Source organism: Diadema setosum, chromosome 11 (assembly GCF_964275005.1).
Source record: "Diadema setosum chromosome 11, eeDiaSeto1, whole genome shotgun sequence".
Lineage (NCBI taxonomy): Eukaryota > Metazoa > Echinodermata > Echinoidea > Diadematoida > Diadematidae > Diadema > Diadema setosum.
In genome coordinates this window covers 9471017-9489236 of record NC_092695.1, presented here as the reverse complement: position 1 = coordinate 9489236, position 18220 = coordinate 9471017, and the positions used below count along the sequence as shown (strand labels likewise).

The 18220-nt window shown below is 40.4% G+C and overlaps 1 protein-coding gene across 1 annotated transcript in view; it reads right to left on the bottom strand.

Annotated features, from left to right (window-relative positions):
• The window catches only part of LOC140235013 (Na(+)/citrate cotransporter-like), a 41961-nt gene extending 24898 nt beyond the window's left edge, over nucleotides 1–17063 (bottom strand). Inside the window, 1 exon segment of the mRNA XM_072315052.1 lies at nucleotides 16983–17063. The gene's annotated coding sequence lies outside the window, so the exon portion shown is untranslated.
• Between the last annotated feature and the right edge of the window lie 1157 nt (nucleotides 17064–18220).

Sequence of the window (18220 nt, the reverse complement as noted above, 5' to 3'; positions counted from 1 at the left end):
CGTATCAGGGCAATTACCCCACGGTTAGATACTGGTAAGTGGTAAGATTAGAGGAAAGATTATGGTTAGGGTTAGGAGTTCGGGTTAGGGTTAGGATTAGGTTCAGTATTAAGATTAGGATTAGGATTAGGGCCAGGGGAAGGGTCGTGGGTAATTGTCCAGGGGGTAATTGCCCTAGACCCGTATAAACAGATGAATGAATAATTGGCAACGCCAGGGTAATAATAATGACAGCAGCTATTGATAGGGCCCTGGCAGAGCCAGTGGTAACACTGAAGACGCTATACCCTGGATAAAGAAGACCATAACTCGTAGTAAACACTTCATTTTGTCTCTCTCAGTTTTACCTGCTCTTGACATGCAATCTCTATTGCATATATGCACAAAGTTTGACTCTATTTCCAAGCGGAATTTAAAAGATAGAGAAAAGTTAGATTAACAGATATGGTTAAAATTCCTGCGAAACACTGATATCATCCATGCTCACAACATGCGAAATTGAATGAGTAATTTCATCATTAATGCCTAACAGGCATCACTCTGGCTTGCACACGGATCTTCGTTCTATTTCGTTGTATCATTATTGACAGTATACCGTATGCCCCCCCCCCCCCAAAAAAAAAAGAAGAAGAAAAGAAATACAACGGTACCTTCTGCAACGATAACTTTAAAAATAGTGAATCAATCCAAACACTCATTGCCCACATCTTACAGAAATCCCCATTCAATTTGCTTCAGTGGTCAAAGAGGATTTTCGTAGAGCATGTCAGGAATTCCTTCCCTCCAAGTTCTGACTATTGTGTTTACACATTAATATGCAGTTCTAAAAGCGTCCAAGTGCTAAACTTGGAAGAATCAGATTCATGACATGCTTTACAGCAATCCACATTTCTCTGTGACCGCTTAACCAAACTGAATGGGGTTTTCTGCAAAATAGAGCTAAGGTGTTATATTTTAAGAACCTGAAGTAGCATTTAGACGGTTTAATCATATTGGGTGTTAACAGTGGCGTATCTGGGGGGGGGGGGCAAGGGGGGCACGTGCCCCGGGCGCCACTCCTCGGGGGCGCAAAAAAACGAAAAAAAAAAAACGAAGAAGAAAAAAGAAAAAAAAAAACGAAGAAGAAGAAAAAAAGAAAAAAAAAAGAAAGAAAAGAACAAGAACAAGAAAAAAAACTCGCCCGGAAGAGGGGGGGGGGGGGAGGGAGAATGGTAGGGGGGGGGGACAGATCACCAAATCAAACAAGATAAAAACAAAACATGATGATGACGCGGACAAAATGACAATGTTTATTATCTGTGTTCACACAAGAATTCCATGTTCTGTAAGCTGAACTACAAAAATTTTCGGCTCCCTCGCTGCGCTCGCTCGCCAAAATTTATATCAAAAAGAAGGTAAGAACAAAACGTGATTATGACGCGGAGAAAATAACAATGTCTCTTGTGTTCACACATGTCATTTTATATTTAGCAGGCAAAATGTTTCACAGAGCAGCGGCTGCAATTTCTTTTGTTCTGAAGCGATCGCCCATTGGATCAAAAGGAGGCGCCAACCGTTTCGAACAAACGGGGGGGGGGGGCGCAAAAAGACCCTAAATCAAACAAGATAAGAACATAAGTAATGTTGACGCGGAAATATACACAAATTTTGGCTCACTCGCTTGTACTAATTTAGAGTATTTTTTCAAGTCCTCAGTTTGTTGGTATAAATCGTTATCTATATAATGTCGTCACCATATCTTGATTAGAATTGTAAGTTTTAATAAGCAAAAAATGACAAGAATTCCATGTTATGTAAGCTGAAATACAAAATTTTTCGGCTCGCTCGCTGCGCTCGCTCGCCGAAATTTATCCCCCCAAAAAAGGGATAAGAACAAAACTTGATGATGACGCGGAAATATACAAATTTCAGCTTACTCTCGCCTACTAATTTAGAGTATTTTTTAAAGTCCTCATTTTGTTGGTATAAATCGTTATCGTCGTCACTATATCTTTATTAGAATTTTAAGATTTATTAAGCAAAAAATGACAAGAATTCCATGTTTTGTTAGCTGAAATACAAAATTTTCGGCTCGCTCGCTGCGCTCGCTCGTCAAAATTTATCAAAAAAAAAAAGAAAAAAAAGAGAGAGATAAGCACAAATCGTGATGATGCCGCGGAAATATACAAATTTCGGCTCACTCGCGCGTACTAATTTAGAGTATTTTTTTCTAAGTCCTCAGTTTGTTGGTATAAATCGTTATCTATAAGGCCGTCACTATATCTTTATTAGAATTGTAAGATTTGATAAGCAAAAAATGACAAGAATTCCATGTTTTGTAAGCTGAAATACAAAAATTTTCGGCTCGCTCGCCAAGATTTATCAACAATCATTACATTTAAATCAATCTCAAAAGATCCCTTTTAAGTGCTTGAAAAAGCATATCATGTGGACTTTGTTTAAAGTCCCTACCGGGATGGGGTTGGGGTGGAACACTTTTTCAGAAATTAGGGGCGCAATTTTCGCGCTTGCCCCGGGCGCCGTTTTCTCTAGATACGCCACTGTATCAATGCAAGAATCCGATTTTTGTGGACATACTGCATAGTAATTTGTTTTACGTATAAGTCCTTTGGCTAAACTCAATTAAGACATTGTATGAATTTCAGTGCAAGCCCCTGGCGAAATGAATGGGGGTGGGGAGGTAAAGACGACGATAGAACAGAGTAATCATCAAAACGAGCAATGTGGTAGGTACACACTATTTGAACCTGCAGGGGTGCAAATTTGCACCCACATTTTTGTGCTAATCAAGGGTTCAAACCTGCACCATAAACATTAATACATTGTGAATTGAAAATTCGGACCACGAGTACCAAGGTTTTAGGCCTACTCGTATTAAGATTAAACTTACACTCTGATGGATATATCTGCATCTTTGTATAGGTACGAATATAAATATTAAGAGATTTAATTTTCTACTTGCATGATAAAAGATGCAATTGTGCACCCCAGGGTGCTGCTATAGAGACAAATAGAGTGCAAATTTGAAGCTTTATTCTTTAGTGTGGTTGCACTGTCAAGCTGTCTCATTACATGTAACTTTTTGAACTTGCAGCACCAGGCACCGGATATCCGTTCAGAAACATGGTATGTAAGCATTATTCGTTAAAAAGACCTATATGAAGGCTTTTCCTATTACAATGTTCCTGATCCACTAAAGATTGCGTTCGATATACAGTTTGAACTGATTGCGACCCACTTTATTCCCAAGCATGCAAAGAGTAGCTGTCACGACAAATTACATTTAGGAAGAGAAATAAAAAGACATCTGCACAATTTGTTAATCGGGCAGCGCTCAGTTGAAACTAAAAGCATGAGAGCAGAACTGTCGATCGATGCTCTAAAATGTAGACATTTGTATGAAAGCTGTGCGAAAAAATGTTGTAATTACACGATTTCAACTGGGTAACAACGAAAATGCGAAACACTAGCCAAAAGGGTTCGTTCGTTCGTTCGTTCGTTCCTTGTTCGTATGTATTTTGCTTCTCAAATCAAATCAAAATTCAAGATTCAAGATTCAAGATTCAAATTTATTTTCACTTTCATCAAATAAACAAAGAAATTATATACATTGCATATGTACAGGATATTTGTAATAAATGAATTAAATGGAAAAAAAAATGAATTGCTTGGATGTGACAAATTTAAACAAAACATATAACCAAATGACAAAGGAGCAGACAAAGTGCAGTTTATGCTACATGCATAACAACAAAAATATTTGTAAAACATTAATTCTAGTTGCATGTAATACAGAAAAGGCAGTACGTTTGATTCAATATAAGGAAGCAGGAGACCGTCAGCATACGTATGGCTTGACTTGGCTGAGAGCCTCATTGGGAATTTAATTATAGCTCAGGTTTGCCGGAATTAGGTACTACAGTCTCAGAGCATAGCCGATCGTGGCTTCTATGTTATTTTTTGTCAATCGATTATAGATAACCAACAAATCAGGCCACAGATTCTATCCACCGATCTTTCGCGCAGTATATAAGTGTCTCGCATGCAGCTTGATGGAAAATACGATTGCCAGGGCACGATCGATGGTCACGTGACTTTCTCCCTCCCGACAGTGCTGAACGGGGAGGACTCTTCTGGAATAAGTCTTGTTTACAATCGAAATTGCTTCTCACTTTTAATGTGCAAAATATAGGACTCCAAAACAACTCATTGTCCTGGCAAATCGCGTCAGCCAGACATAATTATTTCTTGGTAGATTCTTGCGATATATTGCTAGCAAATTCTAAATGGCTATGGAAGATGAATTTGTAGCCTTTCTGGCAACTATATGTTTTTGGCTGAAATCATGGGCCGAAATACTGAGTCACCTTGGCGTGAAGCATCGTTAAACGTAAAACGATACAAGTTATAGAATTCACGTCTTTGTAAGATAATCGCAATATTTGATTCTTGAACCAATCAAAGAAATAATGATAATAATAACTACAATCAATGATAAAATGAAGCAGTACAAGTAAAAGTGATCGCATTGTTGTTAACTTTCTCTCCCAAAGAGAACACTTATATCTACAACTGCACACTTGCACACACACGCGCGCACACAAACACACGCGCGCACACAAACACACGCGCGCACACAAACACACACACACACACACACACACACACGCGCGCACACACGCACACACATACACACACACACACACACACTTTATCTCTCTCTCTCTCTCTCTCTCTCTCTCTGTTAAAAGGTGTGTACAGTTCTGGTTGAGGTTTGGTTGGCATCCATTCGTCTCGAGAAACGATGGCGTAGCACTAGCTAGGCAAGAAGTTTGCACTGCCTTGAGTGGCTGTAAAGCCCCACTCTTGAATGGCAATCCTTAGAGCACTTGCAGCAGATGAAGTCTGTTGGGGCCAATACTAAGACTGCCCGTGCCTTTCTCTTAGCTCTCCTGTCGGTCTGCTGTACATGCCTTACAGCTTCAGCTCTCTGAACGCCCTCCCTGACGGTGCCTCTCCATAGCGGACGATCCTCAGCTACACCTTCCCATGTGTTGGTGTTGATGTCCATCGTCTTCATGTCACGTTTGCACACATCTTTGAAGCGGAGATGCGGCCTTCTCATGGGACGAGACCCCTTGCTTAGCTCTCCATACAGCATGTCCTTCGGGATGCGACCTGGTTCCATTCGACGCACATGACCCAACCACTTCAGGCGTCTCTGGCTGAGGAGTGAAAACATGCTGGGAATGCCGGCACGCTGGAGGACCTCTGCATTTGTCACCCTATCCTGCCATTTTATGTGCAGGAGTCGTCTGAGGCAACGGAGGTGAAAGGTGTTGAGCCTCTTCTCCTGGCTAGCATATGTTGCCCAGGACTCAGAGCCGTATAGCAGGGTGCTGAGGACGCAGGCTTGGTAAACGCAGAGCTTGGTGTTCTTGGTCAGCTGACTGTTGTTCCATACGCGCCTGTTCAGTTTGGCCATGACTGCAGTAGCTTTCCCTATCCTATTGCTTATCTCATTGTCAAGGGAGAGGGAACTGGAGATTGCTGAACCAAGGTAGGTGAAAGAGTCCACTTCTTCCAGATGTGTGACATTAATGGAGATGTCTGGAGGAGAGTCAGTGCCTTGGGTCAAGATCTTAGTCTTTTTCAGGCTGATGGTTAGTCCAAATTCGTTACAGGCATGGGACAGACAATCAACAAGCCTCTGCAATCCCGCTTCTGTGTGCGATACCAGAGCAGCGTCGTCAGCGAACAGCATTTCTTGGATAAGAACCTCTCTAACTTTGGTTCTGGCATGCAGTCGGGCGATGTTGAATAGCTTCCCATCCGCTCTGGTACGGATGTAGATTCCCTCTGTGCAGTCAACAAAGGCGTACTGAAGGAGCATGGAGAAGAAGATTCCGAAAAGTGTCGGTGCGAGGACACAGCCTTGCTTCACACCGCTGTTCACAGGGAAGGCATCAGAAGTTCTCCCGTTGTAGCAGACTCTACTTTGCATGTTCTCGTGAAAGGAAATGATAATTTGGAGCAGTCTCGGGGGGCATCCAATCCTCTGCAGGAGACTAAAGAGTCCACTTCGGCTGACCAGGTCAAAGGCTTTCGTCAGGTCTATGAAGGCAATGTACAGCGGCTTTTGCTGCTCACGGCACTTCTCCTGCAGCTGGCGTAGTGAGAAGATCATGTCTACTGTAGATCGGCCTGCCCTGAAGCCGCACTGTGACTCTGGATACACCCGGGAGGCAAGACTCTGCAGGCGTGCCAGAACTACACGTGCGAAGACTTTTCCCACAACACTTAGGAGAGAGATGCCTCTATAGTTGTTGCAGTCACTGCGGTCTCCCCTGTTCTTGTAGACAGTGATGATACTGGCATCACGCATATCTTGGGGTACGTGGCCTTTTTCCCAGCAAAGACACAAGAGCTCATGGAGATGTTGCAGTAGTACTGGCTTGCCGCTCTTTGGTTGAGGTGAGGATTAACGTTTTGCGAGACATTCAGAAACCACTCTATGAGATGTCAAAGAGCATGCAATTCTAAGGGATATCAAAAGTTTATTTGATGAAAATTGGTTTTGAAATGGCTGAGATATCCAAAAATAAGGTGAAACAAAGAGATCCTAATAAAAGGCGTGACCTGTCGCTTTTTATCATCATCACTCTTTTTGATATCTCATCCATTTGAAAACCAATTTTCACCAAATAAACGTTGAATCCTTCTTAAAATTACATGCTCTTTCATATTTCATAAGAGGTTTCTCATTATCTTACTTTGGAATGTTCAAAACATGAATCCCACCTTAACCAGTACTGTACAGTCCCTTTAAAGCAAGCTCCTTTATTCAAATTCTTAATCTGTTTATTATGGTTTCAAGTAGCAAACAAGGCGGGCCGTGTTGAGTCTCCTTGTTAGGCAGAAAAAAAAAAAGACAGGGAGAGTGGACTTAGGCTCAGACATCAAAGTTCCAGTGAAGGCATCTTAATCTCAAAGACATACAGCACCTGCATCTTTTTGTTAAATCATTCCCAACTCTTTTGCAGAATCTTTGTTTTACGCACAAACACACGAACGGCAGCAATGTTTGCAATGAAAGATCAGTAATCAATGTGTATAGTAATTAGCATAATATGAACGTTGTAAGAGAGAGGGAGAAAAAAAAAAGTCGTATGAGGGACTGGTGAGATAGTGTGCATGGTACCACAAAGCAAAGTAAACATTATTTTCACAGAGCGGACAGTAGATTAACCTTTTCTGTGTCAATGAATCGAATGTGCACAACTTTTACACAGAAACGTATGAGCAGGTAGTATGTGTCATGAAGAGGGTTAAGACAAAGCCAGAATAAAACTTTTATTGGAACAGGGAAAGTTCCGAGAGTATTTAGAATACACGAACAGGAATAAAATGTAATGGATTGCCAGTGAAATTGAGAAAATGGCTTTGATAGCGCTAACAGCATATCCCACGACTATAGCAGGACATTGCGGCGAAACATTATTACATTCTGCGTTCTACAGTGACACAGTTATAATCTTTCAATTCAATTCAATTCAAATCATTTTATTTCCATATAAAGTAATACAAAGTAATATACATAACGTTTACACGAGTACATAACATCAAAAGGAACTTTCAATCACGTAATTTTCAACAGAACATGAATACAATTATCATAATGATATCAACTGTGATTTGGATAAATACACAAGTAAGCAATACAATCTTAATTTATAACTTTACATCTTTCTTTCTGTTCATATCATACATAATTTTCATTACACATATACTACTCTCTCAGCATTACAACTTGCTTTCGTATAATTGAATGTATTATATTCAAGTATAGTACTAGTATATGGACAGACATTGAAATGGATATGGTGTAAACTGCAAGGGAAAAATTCTAAGCAAGACTATGTTTTATGGTTGCTGCTAGAAGAAGATCAGCAGAGAGGAAAGTGAGCCATTACATTGGGAGCTTGTTAATACAGAACCATAAGAGATGATCCAATAGCACAAAATCATAAATATGTGTCGATTAAAAGGAGGCATGCGTCTCGAAATGCATTCTTATCATAAGGAAATAAAGAGAACGGCAAGGAAGGAATATTGTAATATAACTTTTGCTACACACGACGACGACGACTACTTACTATTGCTACTGCTACTACTACTACAACTACTACTACTACAACTACTACTACTACTATACTATTACTGCTACTACTACTACTACTGCTACTACTATTACTAATACTAATACTATTACTATTACTATTACTATACTATATTACTACTATAGTGTCACCGCAAATCTTTCTCCCTCATTTACTTCACCATGCAAACCTTCAAACAATACATACTATACTATTATTACTATTACTACTACTACTACTACTACTACTGCTACTGCTGATACTACTATTATTACTATTACTACTACTACTACTGCTACTACTACTACTACTACTACTACTACTACTACTATTTCTACTGCTACACTACTACTACTACTATGTTGTAAATGTTGTAAATGATGTTAACTATTATTTTTTAAATAGTGATGAATGATTTGAACATTGTAAATACTTTCCTTTTTAATCAACTGTGTATTGTGTGAACAAAATTAATCTTGCAATTCAGCCTTTTGGCTGCGAGAACATTTCATTTGATAAACCATACCATACCATACTACTACTATAACCTTAAAGGAAAACAATATCTTGAATGAGGTGGTATAGACAATGATATTGTAAAGTTATCTATTCTACGATGCCAATTAGCATATTACGTTGCTCACTCATGAGATTGCACAAGTGGAAATTGTAGTGTATTTATATTTGTATAAAAACCACTTCATACTGTTTGCAAAGAATTCAAACATTTTTATATTGTGTATACATTGTGTCTATATGAAAAAGCTGTAAAATTCTGCTGCAGGGCTGCGATGACAATTTGAAAATAACCGTAAAGCAGCCAGGAACATGTTTGTCCTTGTCTAATTTCTCTCTTATTCTTTATCTACACATTTTATGTATCTCAAATTTCAAAGTACACAATATTGAGGGTCACATTTTTATGTGTCATGTTGATACTGCTGGGAAACTTGCTCTAGATTACATGATTGAACTTCAAGCATAATATAGCATCGACAATACTCTTTCTCTAAATTTTGCTTGTTGTTCCAAAAACGAAGAAATCATGGGGGGATCGGTCATTTGCACATGCTGGACCTTACCTGTGGAATCAGTTGCCTCAAGCTATCCGTTACATTTCGAATGTCGACTCCTTTAAAGTTGCCCTCAAGACTCATTGTTTGTAACCGTTTTTCAGTAGAATTGTATGTTATGATTTTTTTTCTCTATCATCAACATTGTGGCATTCATTTTCATGTGCATGTTTGTGTAATACTCACTTTTTCTACTGTGCCTTGAGCACATTAGTTATGTGGAATTGGCGCATTATAAATATCCTGTATTATTATTATTAATATTATTATTATTATTATTCATATCATCTATGATATTTCCGAGTCTTCGAACTCAATCTGTTTTCAGGAGTGACTCTCAAATCAAGTTACAACGATTTATATGAACTACTTGAACTCAGGGAGAGTTCTGGCGTTCCACTGAGATGGAGAGTTAGAGAGAGAGAGAGAAAAAAAACCTATACGCTCTTCCTCAAGTGTAAAACTTTTGATAAAGATTAATCAGGGTTTGGTGATTCCGAACGTATTAATAGAGATCAACTCTCTCCATTTAAGATGTGAGGTAAAGTACGAAGATTAGCAGAAAGGAAAGGGGCATCATATTGCGAGCCTCTTGATTAAAAAGTCGATGCAATAGCACAAAATCATAAATGTGCACCATTAAAAAGGTATGTGTCTCGGAATTCATTAAAAAAGATGAAAGGGACGGCAAGAAAGGAACATTGTAATATAGATTGTACTACTAATACTACTACAACTACGACTGATACTACTACTTCTTCTACTACCTCTGCTACTACTCTTGCTGTGTATACTATTACTATACTGCTGCTGCTACTACTAATCATACTACTCCGACAGAACTACTACTTCTAAACTACAACTCCTACTATATACTACTACTATTACTACTACTACTACTACTACTACTACTACTACTACTACTACTACTACTATTACTACTACTACTACTACTACTACTACTACTACTACTACTGTTCTACCGAGGAGTATTAATAAAGCTCTACGCCTAACTTCTTGCTATTATTTACAAGAGAGAATATGCAAGAGAGGGAGAGATGTCATAGTCTTAACGTTAAAGGAAAACAATTGCTGAAAATGACGAGGTGGTAGACAATTGTGAAGTTTTCCAGCTATCCATGGCAATACATTACATTGGTCACTCATGAATAATGTCTTGTATAGCAAGTCCTAAAGATTGCACGAATAAAATTGTAGTGCAGTATATGACTTAAGTTAATACTCCATGTTTGTATAACAATGATTCCGTATACTGTTTGCAAAGAATTAAAAAATTGTTATATTTTGTCAATCTATGTGGCTATGAAAGAAGCTGTGCAATATTCACTGCCCCAGGGCAGATGACTCTTTGATCACTAAAACAACTGTAAAGTAACCATAAACCACAATTAGCTTTTCTCGTCTCAGCATTTTCTCTTATTCTTTATACAGACATTTAATTTATGTCTCTCCAAATTTCAAAGTACACATTTGAAGGTCACATATTGATGTGTCATGTTGATACTACTTAATCGTATGGAAACTTACTGTAGATTACATTGCCCCCATTATATGATCAACTGCATCGGTATTACATGCCTTTATACTTCAGGTATAAATGTGTACAAACATCGACATTACTTTTTTCGTGCATTCAAACACTGACAACTGGTAAACATGTCCCTGCTGGAAAGACCATAGTGCCCCACAGTGTGAGAAATACAGTGTGAACGCATTGTGAACACAGTGTGAAATCTCTTCACATTGTTAAATTCGAGGGTTTTAGCAGTGTGACACAGAACCATGGGCGTAAATCCCGGGGGGATGGGGGGGGGGGGGATATATCCCCCCCACTTTTGAAGGAGGGGGGGGATGGCCTGTACAAATATCCCCCCCTGAAATTCTCCCAAGAAAAAGATGTAGGAACAAAAAAAAAAAAAAGAAATGTGGTGATATTGATTTCAGCATGATGGATTATTGCATAGCCTATAATCTAGGCGGAGAATGCAATTATTGTTTTTGTAAGTTGCTGTTACGCTAAACGTATGATGCAGCGAGATAATTGTCTTTGCCAAGCGATACATCTGATGCGGCGAGACTACGAACAGTGGACGCATCTACCGCGTCCGCTAGGCGCCACGATCGGTGGCAGTTTTTTGTTGTTTTTTTCGTATAAGAAGACTGCCACCGATTAAAAAAAAAATGAGAAAACAACGACAAACAACTGGATCATAGGCGGTGTATTCGCGCGCATCCACTGTTCGTAGTCTCGTCGCATCAGACCAGCTGCATCCCCACCTAATAGGCTACATACTGTAATGCATGAGCCATGACGTTCGCACGCCTGCCTCGTGACGAGAGCATATACTGCTGAACAGTGCTAGCAGCGCTCGTGTACTTCTCTCGCACACCAATGCATGAAGTGGCGTATCTAGGGGGGGGGGGGGGGGGCAAGGGGGGCAAGGGGGGCACGTGCCCGGGCGCCACTCCTTGGGGGCGCAAAAAAAAAAACAACAACAACGAAGAAGAAGAAAAAAAAAATTAAAAAATAACAGAAGAAGAAACTCGCCCGGAAAGGGGGGGGGGGAATGGTGGGGGGGGGGGGGGAGGGGGGCAGAAAACCAAATCAAAGAAGATAAAAAACAAAACAATGATGATGACGCGGACAAAATGACAATTTTCATTGCGTTCACACAAGAATTCCATGTTCTGTAAACTGAAATACAAAAATTTTCGGCTCGCTCGCTGCGCTCGCTCGCCAAAATTTATATAAAAAAGAAGGTAAGAACAAAACGTGATGATGACGCGGACAAAATGACAATGTCTATTGTGTTCACACATGTCATTTTATATTTAGCAGGCAAAATGTTTCACGGAGCAGCGACTGCAATTTCTTTCGTTCTGAAGCGATCGCCAATTGGTTTAAAAGAAGGCGCCAACGGTTTCGAACATACGGGGGGGGGGGGGCGCAAAAAAAAACCAAATCAAACAAGATAAGAACAAAACGTAATGATGACGCGGAAATATACAAATTCGGCTCACTCACTCGTACTGATTTAGAGCATTTTTTCCAAGTCCTCAGTTTGTTGGTGTAAATCGTTATCTATAAGGCCGTCACTATATCTTGATTAAAATTGTAAGATGTAATAAGCAAAAAATGACAAGAGTTCCATGTTTTGTAAGCTGAAATACGAAAATTTTCGGCTCGCTCGCTGCGCTCGCTCGCCAAAATTTATCAAAGAAAAAAAACAAACAGATAAGAACAAAACGTGATGATAATGCGGAAATAGGCCTATACAAATTCGGCTCACTCGCGCGTACTAATTTAGGGTATTTTTAAAGTCCTCAGCTTGTTGGTATAAATCGTTATCTATAAGGCCGTCACTATATCTTGATTAGAATTGTAAGATTTAATAAGCAAAAAATGACAAGAATTCCATTTTTGTAAGCTGAAATACAAAAATTTTCGGCTCGCTCGCTGCGCTCGCTAGCCAAAATTTATCAAAATTCATTCATTTAAATCACCCTCAAATGACCCCTTTTAAGTGCTTGAAAAAGCATATCATGTGGACTTTGTTTAAAGTCCCTACCGGGATGGGGTTGGGGTTGAACACTTTTTCAGAAATTAAGGGCGCAATTTTCTCGCTTGCCCCGGGCGCCGTTTTCCCTAGATACGCCACTGAATGCTGTAAAGCAATATCGACCGTAATGCATGCTTCGGATGTTGAACTACTATCGTAGCCACACTACCAGATGACAACCAGCTGCATTCAACCAGGGAGGTGCTCTTCCCACCTCCTTGACGCAACACAGTCTGTAGGGCCATGGACGTAGGCGTGAACGAGTGCACCATGCCGAGCGCGATACGACTCACGTCGAGCTCCGCATGAGTTACCCAAAGATCTAGATAACAAACGAGTTCGTTAACAGCCTTGTACGAGTTTCAGTCGTAGAATTGCAACGCATTTACCCTCTCCATATTGGCTCATATTTGCTCAGTTAGTATATAATTCGTTTGCCTCCAGAAAAAAAAAAACAAACAAAAGGAACGGGTGTCGATTCCCATATTTTGCCATATATGCAAGTACCGCCTTTAATCTAATGAACATTGCTTTAGATTAATGGTTAAACCTATTAACCAAACGGCAGTTTTTGGACTGTAAAATGTCAAAATTTTCAAGCTCGCTCGCTTCGCTCGCTCGCATTGAATCGTCATGCCATTCTCCTGATGTTGCTGCCGGGTAATTGCCAGCAGTTGCGCCCGGTGCGCCCCCACCCCCTTAATTTCCTAAGCGAAATAAGTACAGATACAAACGGCAGTTTTTGGATTGTAAAATGTCAACATTTTCAAGTTCGCTCGCTTCGCTTCTGCCTTTAATCGTCATGCCTTTCTCCTGATGTTGCTGCCGGGTAATTACCAGCAGTTGCGCTCGGTGCGCCCCCCTTATTTTTCAAAGCGAAAAAGATATAGCTACAAACGGCAGTTTTTGGACTGTGAAATGTCAAAATTTTCAAGCTCGCTCGCATTTAATCGTTAGGTCATTCTCCTGATGTTGCTGCCAGTAATTGTCAGCAGTTGCGCCCGGTGCGCCCCCACCCCCCTTAATTTCCTAAGCGAAAAAATATAGCTACAAACTGCCGTTTTGGGACTGTACAATGTCAAAATTTTCAAGCTCGCTCGCTTGCTTCGCTCGCTCGCATTATATTATCACTATGCTATTCTCCTGATGTTGCTGCCGGGTAATTGCCAGCATTTGCGCCCGGTGTCTCCCCCCCCCCCCCCCTTAATTTTCAAAGGGAAAAAATGTAGCTACAAACGGCAGTTTTGGGACTGTAAATTTCAAAATTTTCAAGCTCGCTCGCTTCGCTCGCTCGCATTTAATCGTTATGTCATTCTCCTGATGTTGCTGCCAGTATTAAATTGCCAGCAAATGCGCCCGGTGCGCCCCCTTCATTTCCAAAGCGAAAAAAAAAATTAGCTTGGATATATACAAACGGCCGCTTTTGGACTGTACAATGTCAAAATTCATGATCGCGTTCATGATCTTCAGTGTAAGAATTAAGACAAGAAGTTTCTCTCCATTTTATAGGCAAAATTGTTCAATAATAATCTACATAAATGTACTGCTACCTTAAACATGTTGGACTGTTTCAAGTCGATAGAACACGCAAAAAAAAAAAATGAATCAAATTGCACCATTTACAACATCAATATGCAAAAGTTCTCACTGTGGAGGGGAAACCCCCCCCCACACCCTCCCCCCTCGCTCGCATCGCTCCTTCGCATCTAATCGCTCCCCCTAAGATCAAATCCTGGCTACGCCGCTGATAGGCCCCACTATTTAGGCCTTCACAGTGATGTCGCACAGGCGGAGCAAGAGCTGAAATACCACGATGTAGTCATTCAATTATCTATGAATATTTATTTTTCTTACTTGTTTTTTATAGGAAAAAATCCCAATTTTCACCAAAGTGTGCACCAGATCGCTGAAAAAAAATGAATCAAATTGCACCATTTACAACATCAATATGCAAAAGTTCTCACTGTGGGAGGGGGATACCCCTCCCACACCCTCGCCCCGCTAGGCCGCTCCGCTCCCTCGCACAGATATTCAAACTCAAAGTCCCTCCCTAACCCCCATCATTAAAACGGAACGATGCCCCCTGTGATGATTGATTTACTGACTTAAATCAAGAAAATTGAAGAATACAATTTATTAATAGCTACAGGAAAATATCTACTACGTTATTCAAGAAATGGATATCCTTATTAGCATTTTATTGAATTTATTTGGGTATTATTCAGGGCTGCGCTACGTTTTTGAAAGTCGGCTGACAGGAAAACAAAACAAACAAAAACAAGACAAAAAGTCGTCATATTTTTGCTGTCACTTTCCTCCACTTTGCATGGAAAAGAGTGGGCACATTTGATCCCTGTAACGTGTGTGTGTGTGTGTGTGGGGGGGGGGGGGCAAGCTTCCCCCCCCCCCCCCCCCCCCGGGCTGCGCCGGTCCGGTTATGGGCTTGTAATCGTGGTGATGGTGACTATCGCCAATCATCCCTCCCACTCCTCAGTACGGATTTACGCCGTTGCACAGAACATTACCATGTGAACACTCTGTGAAAACCAAACCACAATCTGAAATCATCTGCACACTGTTAAATTCGAGCGTTTTCATATAGTCACACTGTGTTCTTTCCAGTAGGGATATACTAGGATAATAATGAAAATAGATGATCCATGAGCTCTCCGAATCTTCGAGCTCACTCAGTTTTCAGGAGTGACTCTTGAAGTCAGGCTACAAAGATTAATACACTGTAATACTTGAACTCGGGGAAGAATCTGGCATTAGATGGAAAGTTAAAGAAAAGAAAAATCTTATATGTGCTCTTCCTCAAATGTAAAACGCCTGAAAAATGATCATGGTTTGGTGATTCCGAACATACAGCGAGATTAAGTCGCCACTTTAAGATGTGACGTAAGGTATACTCAGAATGCTGCAGAGTGCAGATACTCTCATCTCATAACGAAACGTAATCCTCCTCACTTTCCTCTTTCGACTATTCAATATTGATAATAAAAGCAGTAATGTTGCCATATATTTGTGAGTCCAATTCTAGTCTCGAAATAAAACCCATTTTCCCCCCTCTCTCCTTTTTCTCTCTCTTTCTGAAACAATATTTTTTTCATGAAAATATTTGGAGCACGTTTTTACATTCTTTTCCTCTCGTACAAAAAAGAATAGATGCGTAAGTGACAAATTGGGAGGCAAAGTAAAGGGCATCATGTCATCCCATTTAGCATGGTTAGGTTCCTATTTTAGGGCGTAGTAGGATCTTACTTCTATAGCAGCAGAAGTAATTGCAGCATTACAACTTCCGGTACCTCAACTGCCTTAAACTACAGTCGGTCTATAGACCCTAGTCATGGCAGTTGTGATACAATAAAAGTTGTAGAAGCAGCAGCAACAACAGTATTCCATCCCTCAACAACAGACTTCATGCAATGCTAAAGATTTTATTGCGACATCTGAAGTCATCATTGTGGAGACAACAAGGTTTGTGGGCACTGGAATCTAGAAATACAACGATACTATAACATCATCGAGGAGCACTGTGGCTCAATGGGATAAAATCTAGTTTCTTTTAAACATAAAAATAATGACTTATCGATATACGGACTACTAATCTTTGAACAACGAGATATGGCAATTTGCCACAGAGTTAGTACGGGATCACCCCACGAGACCGAAACCCACGAGTCATACAACCCACGAATTCGACATTGAAAAAAAAGGGTCCATGAGTCATACAGCCCATGAATCACACAACCCGTACGTTTGACACTAGGTACCAACAGCCCACGAGTTCGACATTACAACATGGGGCTTAATGTGTCAGTTTACTCGTGGGCCTTAAATGTCGAACTCATGGGCTTTATGACTCGTGGGCTGTTTGATTCGTAGGTGTTGAACTCGTGTCGTGCACCCGTTACTACGTGATAAAGTCAGTTACAGTGTAGGCAGATGATTAAATGCCAATATATGTCGTCGAATCTAACACGTCAGTCATATATACACATGCACGACAGACATACTATCCTAGACAGTTAAAGAAACGCACGTTAGTACCTGAAAAGAAACATGGACCCAAAACCCCCAAAACAAACAAAAACAAACAAACAAACAAACAAACGAAAAATCGTTAAAGGTAATTGGTTACGTCGATAAACACAACTTTCTGAACTTACCGCATTGTTAAAGACTATCGCGACGGGACAGAATACTATGGGTACGAGGATAATGACCAAGTAGGGCCAATTTTTGCCAATTTCCTGCAACACTCTGTCTGATTTCATCGACATTTTTGTGGTCAAATCCGCTCAAGTCGTTCAAAATCTCAAGTCGTATACTGTCGATAGACCAAATCTGACGGCACATTAAAACTAACGAGTTCCAACTGCGAGGTTCTACTTAGCTGCACCCGGGATGCGTCAGATGTTGTCAACAGAGAGTGTAACGATGTCCTATTGCCGTGCTCCGCTCGACCGTTGACACCGGGGGTGTGATATGCAATCAGTATGTACCACACATTAGGTATACCTATCGATCTGGAAGCTGTACGAGTTTCTGGATAGTTCGGGGATTTATATTTAATTGACACACGCGTGATAGCTGAGTACACTTCGCTTGCCTTGTGCCTTTTCTTTTTCCTGGATTAATTGGGACAAAGGTTTGCAGGAAAAGTGGAGCTGTGGTGGTCAGATCAAGGAGATACTATAGGCTCGCCTAGTACCTGCTTGGTCAGATCAGGGTCTCTGCCCACCTCCCGGGTCAGTATAAATTATGTGTACACGTATACGATGCCTTCTCTTCCCCGACCGGAAGCACACGGCGGTGTGGACCAGAAAGATTGAAAACCGGAAGTCCCTATGTAGAGCTGACCCATGTTGAGCTGACATTGAACCTGGGCCATAAAATGGTGGTCAGTTTTGGTATGAACGCCCTCACCTCTGAAAAAAAAAAACCCAGACAAACCAGCTAAACGCACACACACACACACACACACGTACATACTCACTCATTTATACATACATTTCATTCATTCATTCATTCATTCATTCATTCATTCATTCATTCATTCATTCATTCATTCATTCATTCATTCATTCATGTTTTATTTTCATTTCCAAACAACATAGGCCTACATAGGTAATACAAACGTCAAATGATAACATATCTTGTAACATAAAATACAACTTGTTCCATTAAGGACTTGGTGGAAATAAAAATTTGAGGGGCTGTTAAAAAGCGAACTTGTATAGTGCAGTTCCCTCACTTACATACATGCATAATAATTATAAGCCTACACACTTGCGAGACGTACAGTCCATCAGTAAGGTAAATTGCAAACTAATTTTATTGAAATTTTGTGGTCAACCTCGGTAAGATCCGAAAGACACATAGAAAGGGTAAACGAGAGGAAAAA